The following is a 15,843-nucleotide window of genomic DNA, read 5'->3' on the forward strand; positions in this document are numbered from 1 at the left end:
AGGTATGACGTACTAAAACGGGAAGGTGGCATTTAAATGTACAATATCGGTTCGCATTTATTGTAGACTGCAGGTTGCCCAGGTAGGCACAGAATAATAGTGGGCACATAATGCTACATCCGATACTAGAGCAGTCTTGTAGTAAACCTACTTATACAGTAACACCATTGTGTGCTATAGAGTGCACCTGTAACTCAAAATTCTTTGAAGCATTATAGGCATAATGTGCTGCAAATAAGCTGGTTGAGTGTCATTCATTATGGTGATAGCAGCCAACTTTACTACAATAGCGTATCTTTGAAACATAACAAATGTATATCCATTTAGTGAGTTTTAATTATCTGCTCTATATTTGAATTAGAAATCTGAAAGTATAATTGCTCTTAGTAATGTTCAAAAACATCAAAGAGTTGAAATAGATTCAGATACATAGTGAACCTGACCCTGCTTAAGGAGTAAATATTTCTTAGAAGGAATCCAATAAAACTACGTATGACCTTGAAATATCAGATTGTATGTTGGATGTTACATGAAACGGTATGAGTAGGCATGAAGCATTATAGGCAAAATATGCTTCATATAAGTTGGCTAAAAGTCGTTCAATATGGAGATTGTGGTCAACTTTATTATAACAGCGTATCTTTGAAAACCCCCAACGTATAACTGATATGATAAACATGTAATGAGTTTTAATTAAAATTAAATGGAACTATATACCTCTGGATTTGCTTTTCATTTGATAAAGAAATCTGAACCATTTGACCGGAGAGTTGCTCTTAGTGACATTTAAAAACATCAGAGAACTTAATAGGTAGATAATTACCCAAAACTTCCTTAATAGATGGACTGGAAATGTCAGCGTATGGTGATTATGTTGCATTTTACATGAAACAATTTTCAAAATGATTAAGGATTAATAAAGTAATCCAAAAACATTTGGAAACTGGATTTCAACTTATTACTACTGTTGAAAAAATCGGTGTATAATTTAATTTAAAACTTTCATTAACAATAATTTTGATTCAATAAATATATGTATTTCAATTGCAAGTGTTTTAAAGCATAAATAATACATTTCAAAACTTTCATTGTAATTAAGCTTTCAAATACAAATTAATATTCTTAAATGCTCTTTTTGTGTCAATTAGATGTTTTGAACTTTAAACTTTTACATTTCAAGGGAGAAGCTTTCAATAAAGTTATAAATTCGTTTAAAAAAAGTCTTAGATTCAGTTTTACGTAGTATATTTTAGTTTAAATGTAATTGTAAAGAATAATTTCCAGTAATAAATTAATATGATTAATAAAATTAATATTTATTTATTAACTTATAACTATTAAATATATTTACTGCAGTATCCGCTTCGTAACCACTAGGCAATAGTCCCTAACACTGACAATGCCACTAGTCCTCTAAGAGTTAATATAACTTACATTAATGGATGTATTACCCAAAACAGGTTGGGGATAAATAACATACGAAGCAGAACACTTCGGGTAAACCCGTGAGAAATGTCTTACATGTGTATAAAGTACTCTCTCTTGTTTGACCTAACACCAACGTGTTGCTGGAGATAATGTTTGTATGCAAACACTGCGGAGTACCACGAGAAACCTGTAAGTTATTTAATGTATTACAAGTATAATTCACTTAGCTAAACTGTAATTTAATGAAGTAAATTTTTACTTTATGCGTAAAAAATACAGCTCCATTTGTACTAAAAGAATTATGATATTTTTCCATGACCTATGTAGAGCAAACAAAAATTTTACGTTCATTTTAGTTTAATGAAATGTTATAAAAGTAATATTTTGTAAAACACATTGATCCATTATTTAGTTTATTTGTTAATACTGCTACTAAAATATTGAATTAGCTGAAGTAATTTTATGGAAACGTAAAAGTATAGGAACCCTGTGTTTTTATGTACTTGTGTTATGTACGTTTTAAACTTATATTTTAGTTTAACATAGACATTACTATCAATTTATATTTTGTATATATCCATTAAACAGAAATATTCGTTTACTCTATAAGTGTATTTCTAGTGTTTTAGTTACAAGAAGTCTTGAGCTAAGATTGTTTACTACCTTAAAAGAAAAAGCCTTACACCTTTTACAATCCCATACTACTGTCTGTACCTTAATTGGGTTGTAAGTAAATTTAATTTCATATTTTTATATTAGAGTTTACAACCAAATTTACAGCTAAGAGTCAAAATTGTTAAATTATTTTAGAGCAGTCATGAAGGCTAGTAATATTTAAAGCGTACACATTTGTTTAAAACTAGTTTTAAGATTTTAATCTTAAAATAATTAAATATCATTTCTTATATTTTTTTGGAATTACAATACATTGTATTGATCAATTATACTTGCATATTGTTATTGAACATGCAAAAACCTTCTTATTCTGCAGCTATTCAACGTGGTTGAACCCTCAGCTATACTGAACATAAATGCAGTATGAATGCAACATCACGTAAACACAACACACAACACAGCTATTAACCTGTAAGTTATTCGATTCGTTCTACACACGTTGTCGTACTTCTAAAATGAGGGACAAGCTATTTAAACTCAAAAAATATTCTGTGTTACAATGACAGGAAAACATAACGACTCCAAATGTCCGAGTCTTGTTAAAAATAGTTGTAGCCATTATAGTACATAAATGTTGCCCCTTCGTTTAGAGAAGCAAGCAAAATTACATGGATTAAAATCCATTATTTTACTAACATGCGTGTTTTATAACAATAATATTAAAAATTATTACTAAGAAATACTGTGGTACTTGTCTTTTTAATTAAAACAAAAGCTATTACTTAAAAAATCAGTTACAGATACATTAATTAAGCATAAGCCCGGTGAATCGATAGAAATACTGAAGGAGAAATTTAACTATAAAACGTACATCGCATAATTACTCTCCAAGAACAGTGTTGTTAATAATATTGTTCAGAAAACACTTTGACTCCAAAAACCTCATAATGACCATCATCCTTAGGCAATCATCATAAGCCACAGAACACTAATGACATCTAGTTTCTCCGAGTATAAGATCACCAGACCAGTAATGCATCTCCCTGCCTCCATAATAGACCATCTCTCCATGTAGACATAACTATTTGAAATTAATCCATTATCAACCTAAAAATATATTGCGTCAATTTTCTTTCAAGTAATGTTGGTACCAATGTTTAATTAAAAATATGATAATAATAATTGTTATCGAGGGCTATTTTTTTAGGGATTAGCTTGAAACACGAAATAAATTTATATAATTATAAAAAAAATTGTAAACTTTTATCAAAATCCGACAGAAAATATGGTTTGCTAGTATTTAGAGTTTGCTGTATGTCTGGTGATAGACTTCTCTATGTTCAAATTATTGTATTACTAGGAAAGAGATTTATTGTTGCCGGCGCCAATAATTTATCACATAAAAATTACATTATTGTACAACAATTATTTCTTGAGACTTGAGAAAAATAACAAATCAAGTCATTATGATTCCCCAAATTTCATTTTATCTTCAATACGTCTGTACATGTTCATGTAATTACGAGGGCCTTTTACCAAACTGCTATAAAAGGATCTGTTTGGTCAACTGAATAAATGATAATTTGATTTAACTATTTTCATCAAATACACTAAAGTTTATATACGTTAAAATTACTTTTTAATGGAAAAAAATAGATTTTGTTTGCTTGAATTCAGTTTATATTTCCGTATATAATTGTAGTTATTTCCTTTTGGTGCAGAATATTTAATCTTTTTAACACCCCAATTTATTCTGATGTAGCCAACTTATAGAATATGTCCCATTTAAACAATGTAATATTATTAAGTGCTTCGTAGTTTTACTTTTAAATTGTATATAATGAAAATTATCTTAACCAGTAATAAAAACAAAATAGCGTTTGGATGGATAAAAATCATAAATTTAAAATTAGATGCCTTATATTTTACTCTTAAAATAAGATGTTTGATGTTTAACGATGTTCCAAGGTGTTAAAACCAGGATGACTCTCAGTACAGCCGGCTCCTAAATAAGTTATGATTTGTTATAAAAAATATAGAGTAAGTTTAAGGTACAGGACTTTGTTAGTGCCGAGAAAGAAACGTGATCGTACTTTTAATACCAAAGAAGCTACTTCAATATAAAATACTCCCGGGTGAAATGACTAGGTACAAAGTCACATGTGTTTACAATATACTTGTGTTTGTTGTCAGTCAGCGAGCAGGGACGTACCATATCTGCGTCTCTGGGGAAATTCTAACTCGAGTAAATACAGTTTCTAGGTTTTTAGTAAATGGATTGCGTTCAGCTGCAAAAAACACGTGACATACATTCATGTAAGTGTATTTTAGTATCCGTAACTGTGTTTTGCACATATTTGGTTCTTTGAAGGACAAATAAATAATATTATAATGTATCCTATTACTGATTATAACTAAATTAGTATAGTTATGATAATAAATACATTGACAAATGCACCAATAGGAAAATAAATATTGAGTCCTCTATATTTTATTGTTGTAACATCCAAAATCACTCGTTTCATCAGCACGTCTGCCTTGAAATTATCACATTTATTCGTTTCACAGAGCATCTATGCATAACATATACAAGTGTATATAAAATTATTTCAGCGTTAAAAATTTCGAGTTATTTTTACAGTATAATTATCCTTGAATACATAAACAATGGAGACTAACATATCTGATGTCACAGTTATCATCGTACACGTACCAACTATCCGCCATAAAATACTAAACATTTTCCAGTCTGTGTTTCTTTTCGTGCATTTACTTATTTATTCAACATCTATTAGAAATTGGTATTATGATATTTTTAAACACCTTTTTAAAATATATTTCAATAAAAAAAATTCATGAACTGTATATTTCCTATTTTTATTTGAAATCTACTGAGGATTACTGGGTGAACATATTTTCAATCGTTGCTTAAAAAACATAAAAATCCTTTATGGACTCTTTCACCGAGAATGTTCCGATTTATCTTTAAATTTGATCCTTCAAACTGTACATCATGTCCTTATAGCCATTTGAAAGACTTCAAAACTAAATAATAGGCCACATTCCGAAATCTACCAGACATAATAAAAGATATAATGAGTACGTTTTCAGGGTTAATAATATAGGTATTTCGCCAATTATTACTAACGGTTTTCCTTCGTTTTCGACATCATTGTAAGGGGCGTATTGATGGATAGTTGAGAGTATTATGAAAATACTTTAATGAAAACAAACCGCCAATACCGTAAGTTAGTGGTGGGGTTATTGACATCACTATTAAAATGGTTATGGGCGAGTTATTATCGATGCAAAGTAGAGAGAGTTGTTTGTTGTTAGTTTTAGAGATGGACAAAATGTCTAGTGAACAAATGTCTAGTTGGATTAATTTGAGAAATTATTATAAGTGTACTACCGAATTGATTTCATCATTTAAAATTTCCGTTCTTTTCCCACTTCAGAATATGTAACTATCTCAACCTATAATGATATGTAAAACCTTTATAATCCACTCAGTCATTATTTATCACCCAATAGTATAATGGTTTTCAGTTAAATAATATTATTATGGTATGATTAATCAATCGTCTTAAAATTTCTAATGTAATAATGATTAACATTTGTTTTTTAACATCAAATTAACTCCCTTTCCCACTTCCTATATACTGCTTTCTATACAGTGATAAACATATATTTTAGGAAGTGGTTATAATAGTGTAAAATGAGGTAGTATTATATCTTTATCTTGAATACTAAACTAAATTTAAACATCCACACAAGAATTTATTTTGGGCAGTATCTGTTCAAACGTTATTGTTAAAAATTTAATTAATTGATTATTTGTTTCTTTAAAGCTCATAATGAGGAGTGAACTACTCATATATAAATAAGAATTTCTGTTTTATAATTGAATCATCAGGATGAGAACAGTGAGTTTTAGATATTAGATATGAAGAGGACGAGTGTGGAAGATGGGGTATGAACTTAAATGTACGAGGAATAAGGACTTTCCATAGTACGTGCGACTGGTTTTAATTGTATGCTTTTAGAAGCTAACGAATACCAAACTCCAGACCACACCAAAATAATATAATGATTAGAAATGGATTTGTAGTGAACAAGGAAAGATGTAACATTAAGAAAATAAATTTTAAGCTGCATTAAATTTGGTTGAGAAAATTTCGGACTTGCAAGTTTGAAAAAATGCAAATATTAGGAAAAAGTTTTAATAATCTATTAAACAATAAATTTTAGCAAAACGCTTTACTTATCACTATTCTTAAACTTATTTAAGAGGAATAGAAATCTGTTAATCTGTATTGAATTTTATATATATATAATTTTACAATGAATGTTTACAAATATGGACTGTAAACCAAAAGCTTGCATACGTGATCATTGAAGATGCGTGGTGGAAGAAGCTCTTTAAGTAGTGGTAGTGACTTTTGCTACTCACTTTCATATATTTTACTAGATTATATGAAAAATAGCTTTATAATAATCCTTTCCCCTAAAAAACATACTTATTGACTAAATCAATGTTGTACATCTACAAATAAAGCATCCATTTAGTGTATACATGTATTAATGGTTATGCAAATATATACGAGTACTACAAAGATAATTTTTGATATCGTAAACAGTATTTGAAGTAAACATAATGATATTGCTCTTTCTTGATTGTAAAAACCTACAGTATTAGGCTTAATGAACCTGTTTGATGTCTAATATATAAGAGGTCTCCCTAACTAAGTGGTTTGATGATCGATAAGGCTTCGTAAATAGCTTTTTACCTGTAACTGTTGTTAAAAGTAAATTGGTAAGTCCTTTGGTGTTCACTCATAAAATAAAATAATCTACTTTGCCGGATACAACTGTTTTTGGTTATAGTTGGTTAGCACAAGATTGAATATTGTTTTATTCATTCTCAGTTGGATATAACTGGTTTAACTGTCGTAGTGGACACAATAAGTAGGCACACAAGCATCCATAAATGTATGCTTTTATGAAGCACGTCAAAATACAACTCTATCTATGGGAGGTCAAAACATTGGAAAATTGTATTAGTGAAACAAATAAACGAAACTAAAATGGGATTTTCCAACGACACGGCTGTAAATTAACAACTTGTCAGTTGCCTAGAGCGCTCACTACCTGCCTCGTACTTCGCTTCCTCCTTTCTCTCGTTCTGCACCATTTAGCCAAACAACGGCACTGCACCTTACATCCTCAGTCGTGTTTTACGATAAAAAACTTCAGTTTCATACGTTTTTTCTATATAACACGAATCATATATAATCAATTATAAGCGACAAACTGTGTAATCATTTGTATTATATTATTTAAGGAATATACGCTGTCTTTAACACTTGTTACATGATCTTAAATAACGATGTTGGTTATTAATAAAGCTATATAGTGGATATTAAATTCTAGTATTTAATTTCTATTACCTGCAAAATAAACTTAAACACGTGATAAAGCTGAGAGATATAAGACTGGGGAGGAATAACGGAAAGCGTGCAGAATTAATCTTATTTAACACTTAATTTACCTAACCACCACACGAGAATGAAACATTTAACCCTCCAAGATCTGGGGTCAAAGTTTTTCCACTTGGAGGAATTCGCATTGTTTCCTCGAAGAGCTATAGGCCTATTGATAGTTGACCAAATTGTATTTATGGTAATATTCAAACTAATGAAAAACTGTATTCTAGGACAACAACGAATAACATAATCTTACACTACGAAAAAGGTTACGGTGATTTATGGTATTAGCATCCACACAGGACTTCCAGAGCATACCATTACCAGGTCAATTTTTTGGTGTAAAACGAGTGAACATTACTTGTTATGTAGAATCTTGGAGCATTGGAAAAACGGTTTATTGTAGTATCACTAGATCAAGGAATACAACATTTTCCAATATATTACTTTTTATTTTGTGCAAGGCCTTTCTGAATCAAAGATTCCATCATCAAGCACTTCATAAATTATCAAATGTCACATTTGATAATTTGTGAAGTGCTTGATGATGGAATCTTTGATTCAGAAAGGCCTTGCACAAAATAAAAAGTTATATATTGGAAAATGTTGTATTCCTTGATCTAGTGATACTACAATTACTTGTTATGTATTTTGGGGAAGGTCCTCCACCCCAAATAGCCCATCGATAGACAGCAGTTGACAAGAGTTACTCTTTACTTAGACTCAGAATTTATCAATTTTCCTTTTTTCCTTTTTCCGGTGCCTCTTAACTAGTCATCTCGTGATATTGCTTCTTCTATCAGTTTTCATTGGTTCTGTCACGGCCTCTCAGCGCGATGACCTTAATGATCATTGGATATCCTCTTCCCTTCATCTTTGCTTTCTCCCAATTTCCATTTTATAAAACTGTCGCTCACATTTTCTAAAAATGCCTTAAAAGTTAAATGGCCAATTAATTATAATTATGCCCACTGCTCACAATAAACTACTTATCTTAAACAGACTTTTAATGAACTCATTCAAAGTTAGCATTGGCAACACGTTGACATGTCTGATATAAATGTGGAACAAATATTCTTAATAAAAAGAGAAAATAAAAAACTGTATCACAATTCCAGCCCTAAAATTATTACCGAGACCTCAAAGGTTCAAATAACTAACTAACAGAGTCATATCTATACATGTATGGACCCATAAACTGCAAGGGCACGGTTAAAAAACAACGTATCAGTATGAAAGTTTTAATTACTGTAAGGGAACTTTAAAGAGCATTTCTCCAAAAAACATAATACCATGTTAGGAAAATTTACTTTTAATCAATTAATGATTATTACGTTGTCATTTTATTTTGAGTTTTGAATCATTTACATAAAAGTGCATTTCATTTGTCTAAATTTAAAAAAATAGTCGTAGTAAGTCACAAGCACATTGAGTAGATAATAGACTCAAAGAAATGTTTGCTATATTTTAATTTTGCACTGATAGCTCCTAAAGCAATAAAGTTCCCTGTCAATAGATAAAAGGATGTTTCGTATCATGCCATAAAGTACACATCTAATCATTTCTTTAAGAACAAACCGCCCACGATATATTTTTCATATTGGCATACGATTCTTTAACTACGTTTACAGCCATGAGTAAGGGCTTACAGGAAGATTTCTTATCAGTAAAGCAGTACACACGTACAACGATCACTGAATACTTTTATACTAATTTATACGGTATTTTATGCTTGTAAGGAACCAGCCGAACTGTTCCGTTAAAAGAGTTCTTTGAAGTAAGTGGTTACAATATTAATGACGTACTTAAGTAATGTATAAGGCTTGCTCAGCGCTACTTTTGAAAATAGGCTATCTAGAAAATAAACACGTGTAATTGATATCAAATCATCTTAATATAACTAAAAACTTTGCTACTAACCACCACAAAAACTAAGTACATAGGGGGAGAGCTTAACACGTAGTATCTAAGATAATGGAAAATGTAAATTAGGAAACCTGGAAACATAAAATATTATATTTTTTAATGAATTGAGGTAAAACCCTTTTATTTGTGCGTATATTTATGTAGAACTACCGTGTAAAAACTAAGACAATAACGCTCTTTTTTAACATGAATGGAATTTATTTGCTCTCTACTTATGATTTTGTAACTTTCGGAGAACCTTAAAATTCACATTTAAGTCATTACATCATATGAATAATAATAATAGTAAGTACTAAAATGGTAAATATAAATGGTAGTTGTTAATGGTGACAATAATGTACACTTTTTGACATATTTTCTTGATGGCGGCAACAAGCGAAACTCCATATTGGCGTCGGAAATATAATTCACTCGAACAGAAAAATGCTCATACACGTGTAAACCCTACGAAATTGCGTGCAAAGACGCTGATAAATGCTAGTATAGTATATTATACGATTAAATCCTTTGAAATTACAGAAATTTAAATTATCGTTTAAAGTATTGCCAATACATTTAATGTTTCATGGGTTGGGAATGCCAACTTTACCATCCGTGGAAAACTTAAAAACAAATTTTTGCATTTGTAAGTTTAGACTTAGTCAGTTATTCTATCAGTGGGTAGGATGGGATAAACGAAGAAAACTTATTTGGTAGATTGCAACAATCTGCGGTATTTTGATCATGTCTAACAAATCAATAATCTATCCGAAATTATGAATATTACAAACTAAAATATTTGAAATTTTTTAACATTGTGACCAATTTACAAAAATAATTACGCCAACTCAGAATCCTGGGTCTTAATTCGATGTAATAGTAATTGCAAAAGTGTACGCAGGTAATGTAAGTTTGACTATGTTGATGTACGAATAGAGAAAATATGAGTAAATGTAGGAGAGAGAAGTGAATAGTATTTGAATATTACCATGGCGACAGTAATGAGTTGCAATATTACGTGGTTAAATGTGATGCAATACTATTAATTTTCTGTCTAATACAATACCTTATATCTCTATAATATTAACTGTTTAACTAATTATTATATTTATAGTTTTACTCCTTTTACTATTAGTATAATAGTATTTAAGTCGTGTAGTAATTAGTAGTCATTTTTATATAACCTTACACGTTTTCAAATGTGTTAATTGAACAAATTCTTCTTTTCTCATGTAGCAGAGTTATGTACAAAAAAGAGGATTTGCATAACACGACATTCACATTTACATAAATTTAATACAACACCCATCAAACTATCATCGGTATTGATACACTCTACCTTAGTAATATAATTATTTGTATGATATCTGGTTGATCGAAATAAACTACTCCCGTCTGTTTATTCTAGGAGTAAAATTCTATACCTTATTTTCCGTCTCCATGATATTGTTTTTCAGGTTTTAATTTTTAACACATCTTAGCTTGGAAATTACACGGATGAAGACGCTATTTTCTGTGAGGTATGAATATTAACATGGCATATATAATATCGTTTTAAAGGTCATAAGGAGCACAGTAAAATTCAATGATTAATGTTTTGATAGCAGAGACTATTAAATAATAGTCTGAACCTTACTGGACCTTTATGAGTTGACTGGAACTGGTTGAGATATTCACAACATTCGTATGCTATGGCCGGCTTGTATGAGCTATTGAGAGAACTTCACTTGGATGAATTATGTATTGTTCAAATAAGTACTCTTTAGCAAAAAAAATTGAGTGATGGAGAGGAGATCATGAAATTGATACTTTCAGAATCATGTCACATGGATAAGTTATTGGAAGGTGAAAAGAGCAATTTGATTTTCATCGATCAGGTTTAAAAAAATCTCAATGTTCATGGTTGATATCACAATGAAAATACGTCTTTGTAATACATTAGATCTTATGGACAGGTAAGCCTAAATGAAGCTTTAAACCATATCAGTACTGAATGTGAAAAGTCTCTTTAGATCTTATTACCAATCTGTGCTTTATATAAAATCCATTCAGGTATTTACATCAATTTCAATATTATGGTAATTTTAACCTGCTTTATAATCCAGAAATTCAACAGATTAAGAACTTTAATCCTAATATGATCATAATAAACAACCTTGGCTGTATATAAAGATTTTGGACAAGTAATTCATAATCATCAAAGATGATGCTCAGAACATAAATCAGGTTTGCAAGTAATGACTTGCGAAGAAGACTTTTTCAGTGAATGTTAAGATTGATGTTACTAGTTTGAGGTTGAGTCTGACAAATTACATTCCTATACGTAACTTTTGTATATATAAATTAGGTTTTTAAATTATTACTAACCTTTTACAATGTTATTTAACTGTACAAATAATAAACAGCCTACTAGCCTACGATAAAATAAGGATTATTGAGGTTGGTAATTATTTATCTATTAATACAGCAATCGAGAAACTAACATAAAAACTATAAATGATTGCCAAAAATATAATCCTAGGTAACATGATTAGCTATTACAAATATATGTAGGCAAGACAGGTAATAAAATCCACCATTGTACTTTATGATATCTGAAACCTTAAGTTTTCTGAGTAAAGAAAGAATAAATTTCATACTGTACCAGTATTGCACCACTGAATTAAAACTAAACACCGAAAACCCAACACCCGTAAGAAGGTTATATCTTTGTAATAAAAACAACTCTAAAAGTATATAACACTGGTAGTAAAATTAAAAATGGAAAACTGTTAATTAATGTTGGAGCTTTGTTCTAGGATCACTCATTAAACTTTGTTTACGTTACCCAAAGGCGAGATGGAATAAAGAATAAAAGAGAGAGAGAGCTGTGGATTGTATTGCGGCTGTATTTGTTTTCCCTCTTCTCTCTTCCTTGAACAGTTAAAAAATATCTGCTCCTATCTCACTTATAATATGAAAGCTCGTACATACCTGACGTTCTACCACACTCGGATATTTATTAAAATGGATTATATATTATAAAAATCCTAATTTTCAGAGTATATTTTAATCTGATTTTGTTTACTCTAATACGTCAAAAATTATGCTATAATGTTGATTTATATTAGATTAGATGTGTGTTATGGATACATTACATTCTTCAATATAGTTCAAATGCTCTTACAATTAATGTTTACTAATAACCTGTTTACACTTACAAACAAAAGCAATGAACGAACACAAATACTATAGAAAACAAATAAAAATACATATGAACATGACATATAATCTTATTTATTTTATGTGGGCACTTAATAGAAAATATCGTTTCTCAATGATTAAATAATTTAAACCACCTCCTTGCTCTTTATTCTTGCTCAGTCACCTATAAATAATTCTCATTAGTGATTACTTTCAATTCCTCAGATTTTTGTCAAGAATGTAAGAGATTATAAGTCACAGATTACACTACAGTTACAGTTACACTACTATTAAACATGTAAACGTGACAACAAAAGTCTGAAATTTCATTGTATAAAAGTTAAAAATATAGAAACATAGCTAACTCAGTTTCCTCAAACGTATTGTTTGAAAGGCTCAGAGTTCAAGTGAACTAGTTATCTATACCTACATTTTTCTTTATAAATTAGTAATATTGACAAAGGAGAATATTTTAGAAGTGAAAGCAATCGATCGTTCTTGCAACTGTTCGCAACTACATTAAATAGAATCGAGTAAATTACTTCACGCTGAAATGTATTACAATCATCGCATTTAATTTCATTAATTACTAATTAGTTTCCATTTGAAATTCTATTTTTAAAGTATCGTAGTTTCTGGCATACTTTATTAGTTTATTTTGTAGCAGTTTTATTTTTAGGTTTTATGAAGTACTGTGAATTTTATTCGAGAAAATGCAGTATGTTGTTAAATCAATTCTTGTTTTGTGTCTTGTTTAGTGGTAATGTTTTCTAGATCTTTCTTTCAAGTGCTTTTGTACCATATTCTCATTAAAGCTTTGTATCAAAATATCGTTAATGTAATTTATTTCTATATTGTAGTTTTTAGTTAAGTGTATTTAAAAGTCTGTAGATTATATAAATCGAAGTTGCTCTTTTTTACAAGGTGGATTAATCTACGCTGAATCTAATTGTATAAGTTTGTTTTCTTTAGAAATCGAATTAAATTTTGTTTCTTTCTAGTTATTAAGATGTAGGCTATACAAAATTGTAAAATATTGTTTTGTTCAATTTTATATGTTAATTTACTACTAGGGTAAAATGAGTTTGAGGGTGTGATAAAATGCGGTAGGTTTTCATTTTTGTTAAATATTGTAAAGACATCATCGAAATTTCGTATGTATTTTTTTAAATATGCTATTTTAGATTTTACTCTAGTTTGCAATGAAACATGAAAGTGTGTTTCTCATAGATGTTATATTAAATTCAGTAAAGTAAGATTCTTTAAATTGAAATGTGCTCTGATTAATACATAATTTTATCACCAGGGTGAATTCATAAAATACTTATTTTGAAAGTTTTTGAAGTTAACCAATAACCAATCTGTAATTATTTGTTTTAACATTTATTGGAACATGAGGGTATAGTAATACTACATTATTTTAGTCGTGTGCTAATATGAATTTTTACCTAAAATACCAACTATGGACATTAAAAAAACATTTACTAGGGTTTAAAAAGAAAGAAAATTATATTTATTTATATTCATCATTACCAAATGTTTATTAGATTTTTAAAATATAATCATAACCTATTTCAACTTTCCAGTCAATAAGAGCATTAGCTTTAAAGCATTAATTTTCTCGGTATTACTTTAAAAATAAAATAATTAAAATAATAACATCTAAGAATCTTTAATAAGCTATAAGTATTTCATTAATATTTTAAAACAGGCTTGAAATTCACTTACCTACTCTTACATTAATTGCGACTGTATGAAGCACTACAAGATCTGATGTGTTGATTTGATTAGTCTGGGCAACATGCAATCTGCCTGGCTAGACATTGATCGTAATATAATATATTTTCATTACTTTTTTGCCACTTTATTATTAATGAAAAAATGGATGGTTGCCTGTAAAGTCGGTTTTACGGGCGAAGATTTTACGTGACAACGTCTTTTTCTCGGTAGAATATTTATTGATATGAATATTATTAAATTGCACAATAGGAACAAGGAATTGAATGAAAATAAGAATTGCACAAATTATAACTATATAAATATATTTTGTTTACTAAAACATTGTACATAATTTGAAATTAATTAAAATTTGTTATTGTAAATGGTAAAGTTGAATAAAACATTTACTAAAATTGGAATTTGAAATTCTTGCTAAACACAAACTCCGCGCGTGGTGATTGGTCGGTTTAGTTCGTTTGTTTGGTCGCACTGTTATGACAGGTTAGAGGTTATAATTTGTTATTTTAAATGTTTGACTAGCAATACGCGCTGTTTCTTCTCAATCGACTGAATTACGATTGATTGCAGAGTGATTTAAACTAATAATTTACTTAACACTATCAACATTTGTCAATAGTATGACATAACCTATAAACTCAGTTTCTCAACTTTTGTGTCAATCTAACAATTAATCAATCAATCATAGTTTACGATAATGAAATATCAATGTACAATTATTTACCTTTATTGTTGTAGTTGTTGTAAATGACGAATCTAAGCACTCCACATTTTCACGAATAAACATAGTTATCTGCTTTATCCCGTGCGGCGGACCCACAGTTATCTGCTTTATCCCGTGCGGATCCCGTGCGGCGGACCCATCGTAACGTTACCGGGCGTTACACTTTTTCATGAGTGACTCCGAGCCGCAACCTAATTTAAGACGTTGTCACGTCAAAAACTATAAACCATCTAAGTTTAACCAGTACAGTAATTGGATTTATTCATTACAATATACAAGTTAATATATAAAACGCCGCGATCCCGAAATGTTTAATTAAACAGGTGATAGCCTGTGTTTTTGACAATCAGTTATATAGTAGATTTAAGTTTTTCACTGCAGTCACCCAAGATTAATCTTGATAGGATAAATCAAATCAATTCGTTCTTTTAGTGGTCATCATAAAGAACACGTAGTGTATTCAAGATTAAATTTAAAGAATTCTTGTCAGCGTTGACCTTCTAAATCAACACATTCGACTGTTATATTGCGTATAGGCAGAAGATAAACGGATTTTGTCATCAGCACCTGGCAGGAAAGTGTTCGCTATAAGCTGAGACAATTATAACTTAAGAAATGCGCCCTGGTTTGATGTTTTGAAAACGTTATTGAACTATTTTAAATCCCAAATATATTTGAAACCAAACTATTGTTTTAGATATCTTTTGAAGGAACTATAACGTTGCATGTTAACAATATTAGAAGACAAGTTGTTCTAAAATCATG

This window comes from Homalodisca vitripennis, chromosome 1 (assembly GCF_021130785.1).
Source record: "Homalodisca vitripennis isolate AUS2020 chromosome 1, UT_GWSS_2.1, whole genome shotgun sequence".
NCBI lineage: Eukaryota > Metazoa > Arthropoda > Insecta > Hemiptera > Cicadellidae > Homalodisca > Homalodisca vitripennis.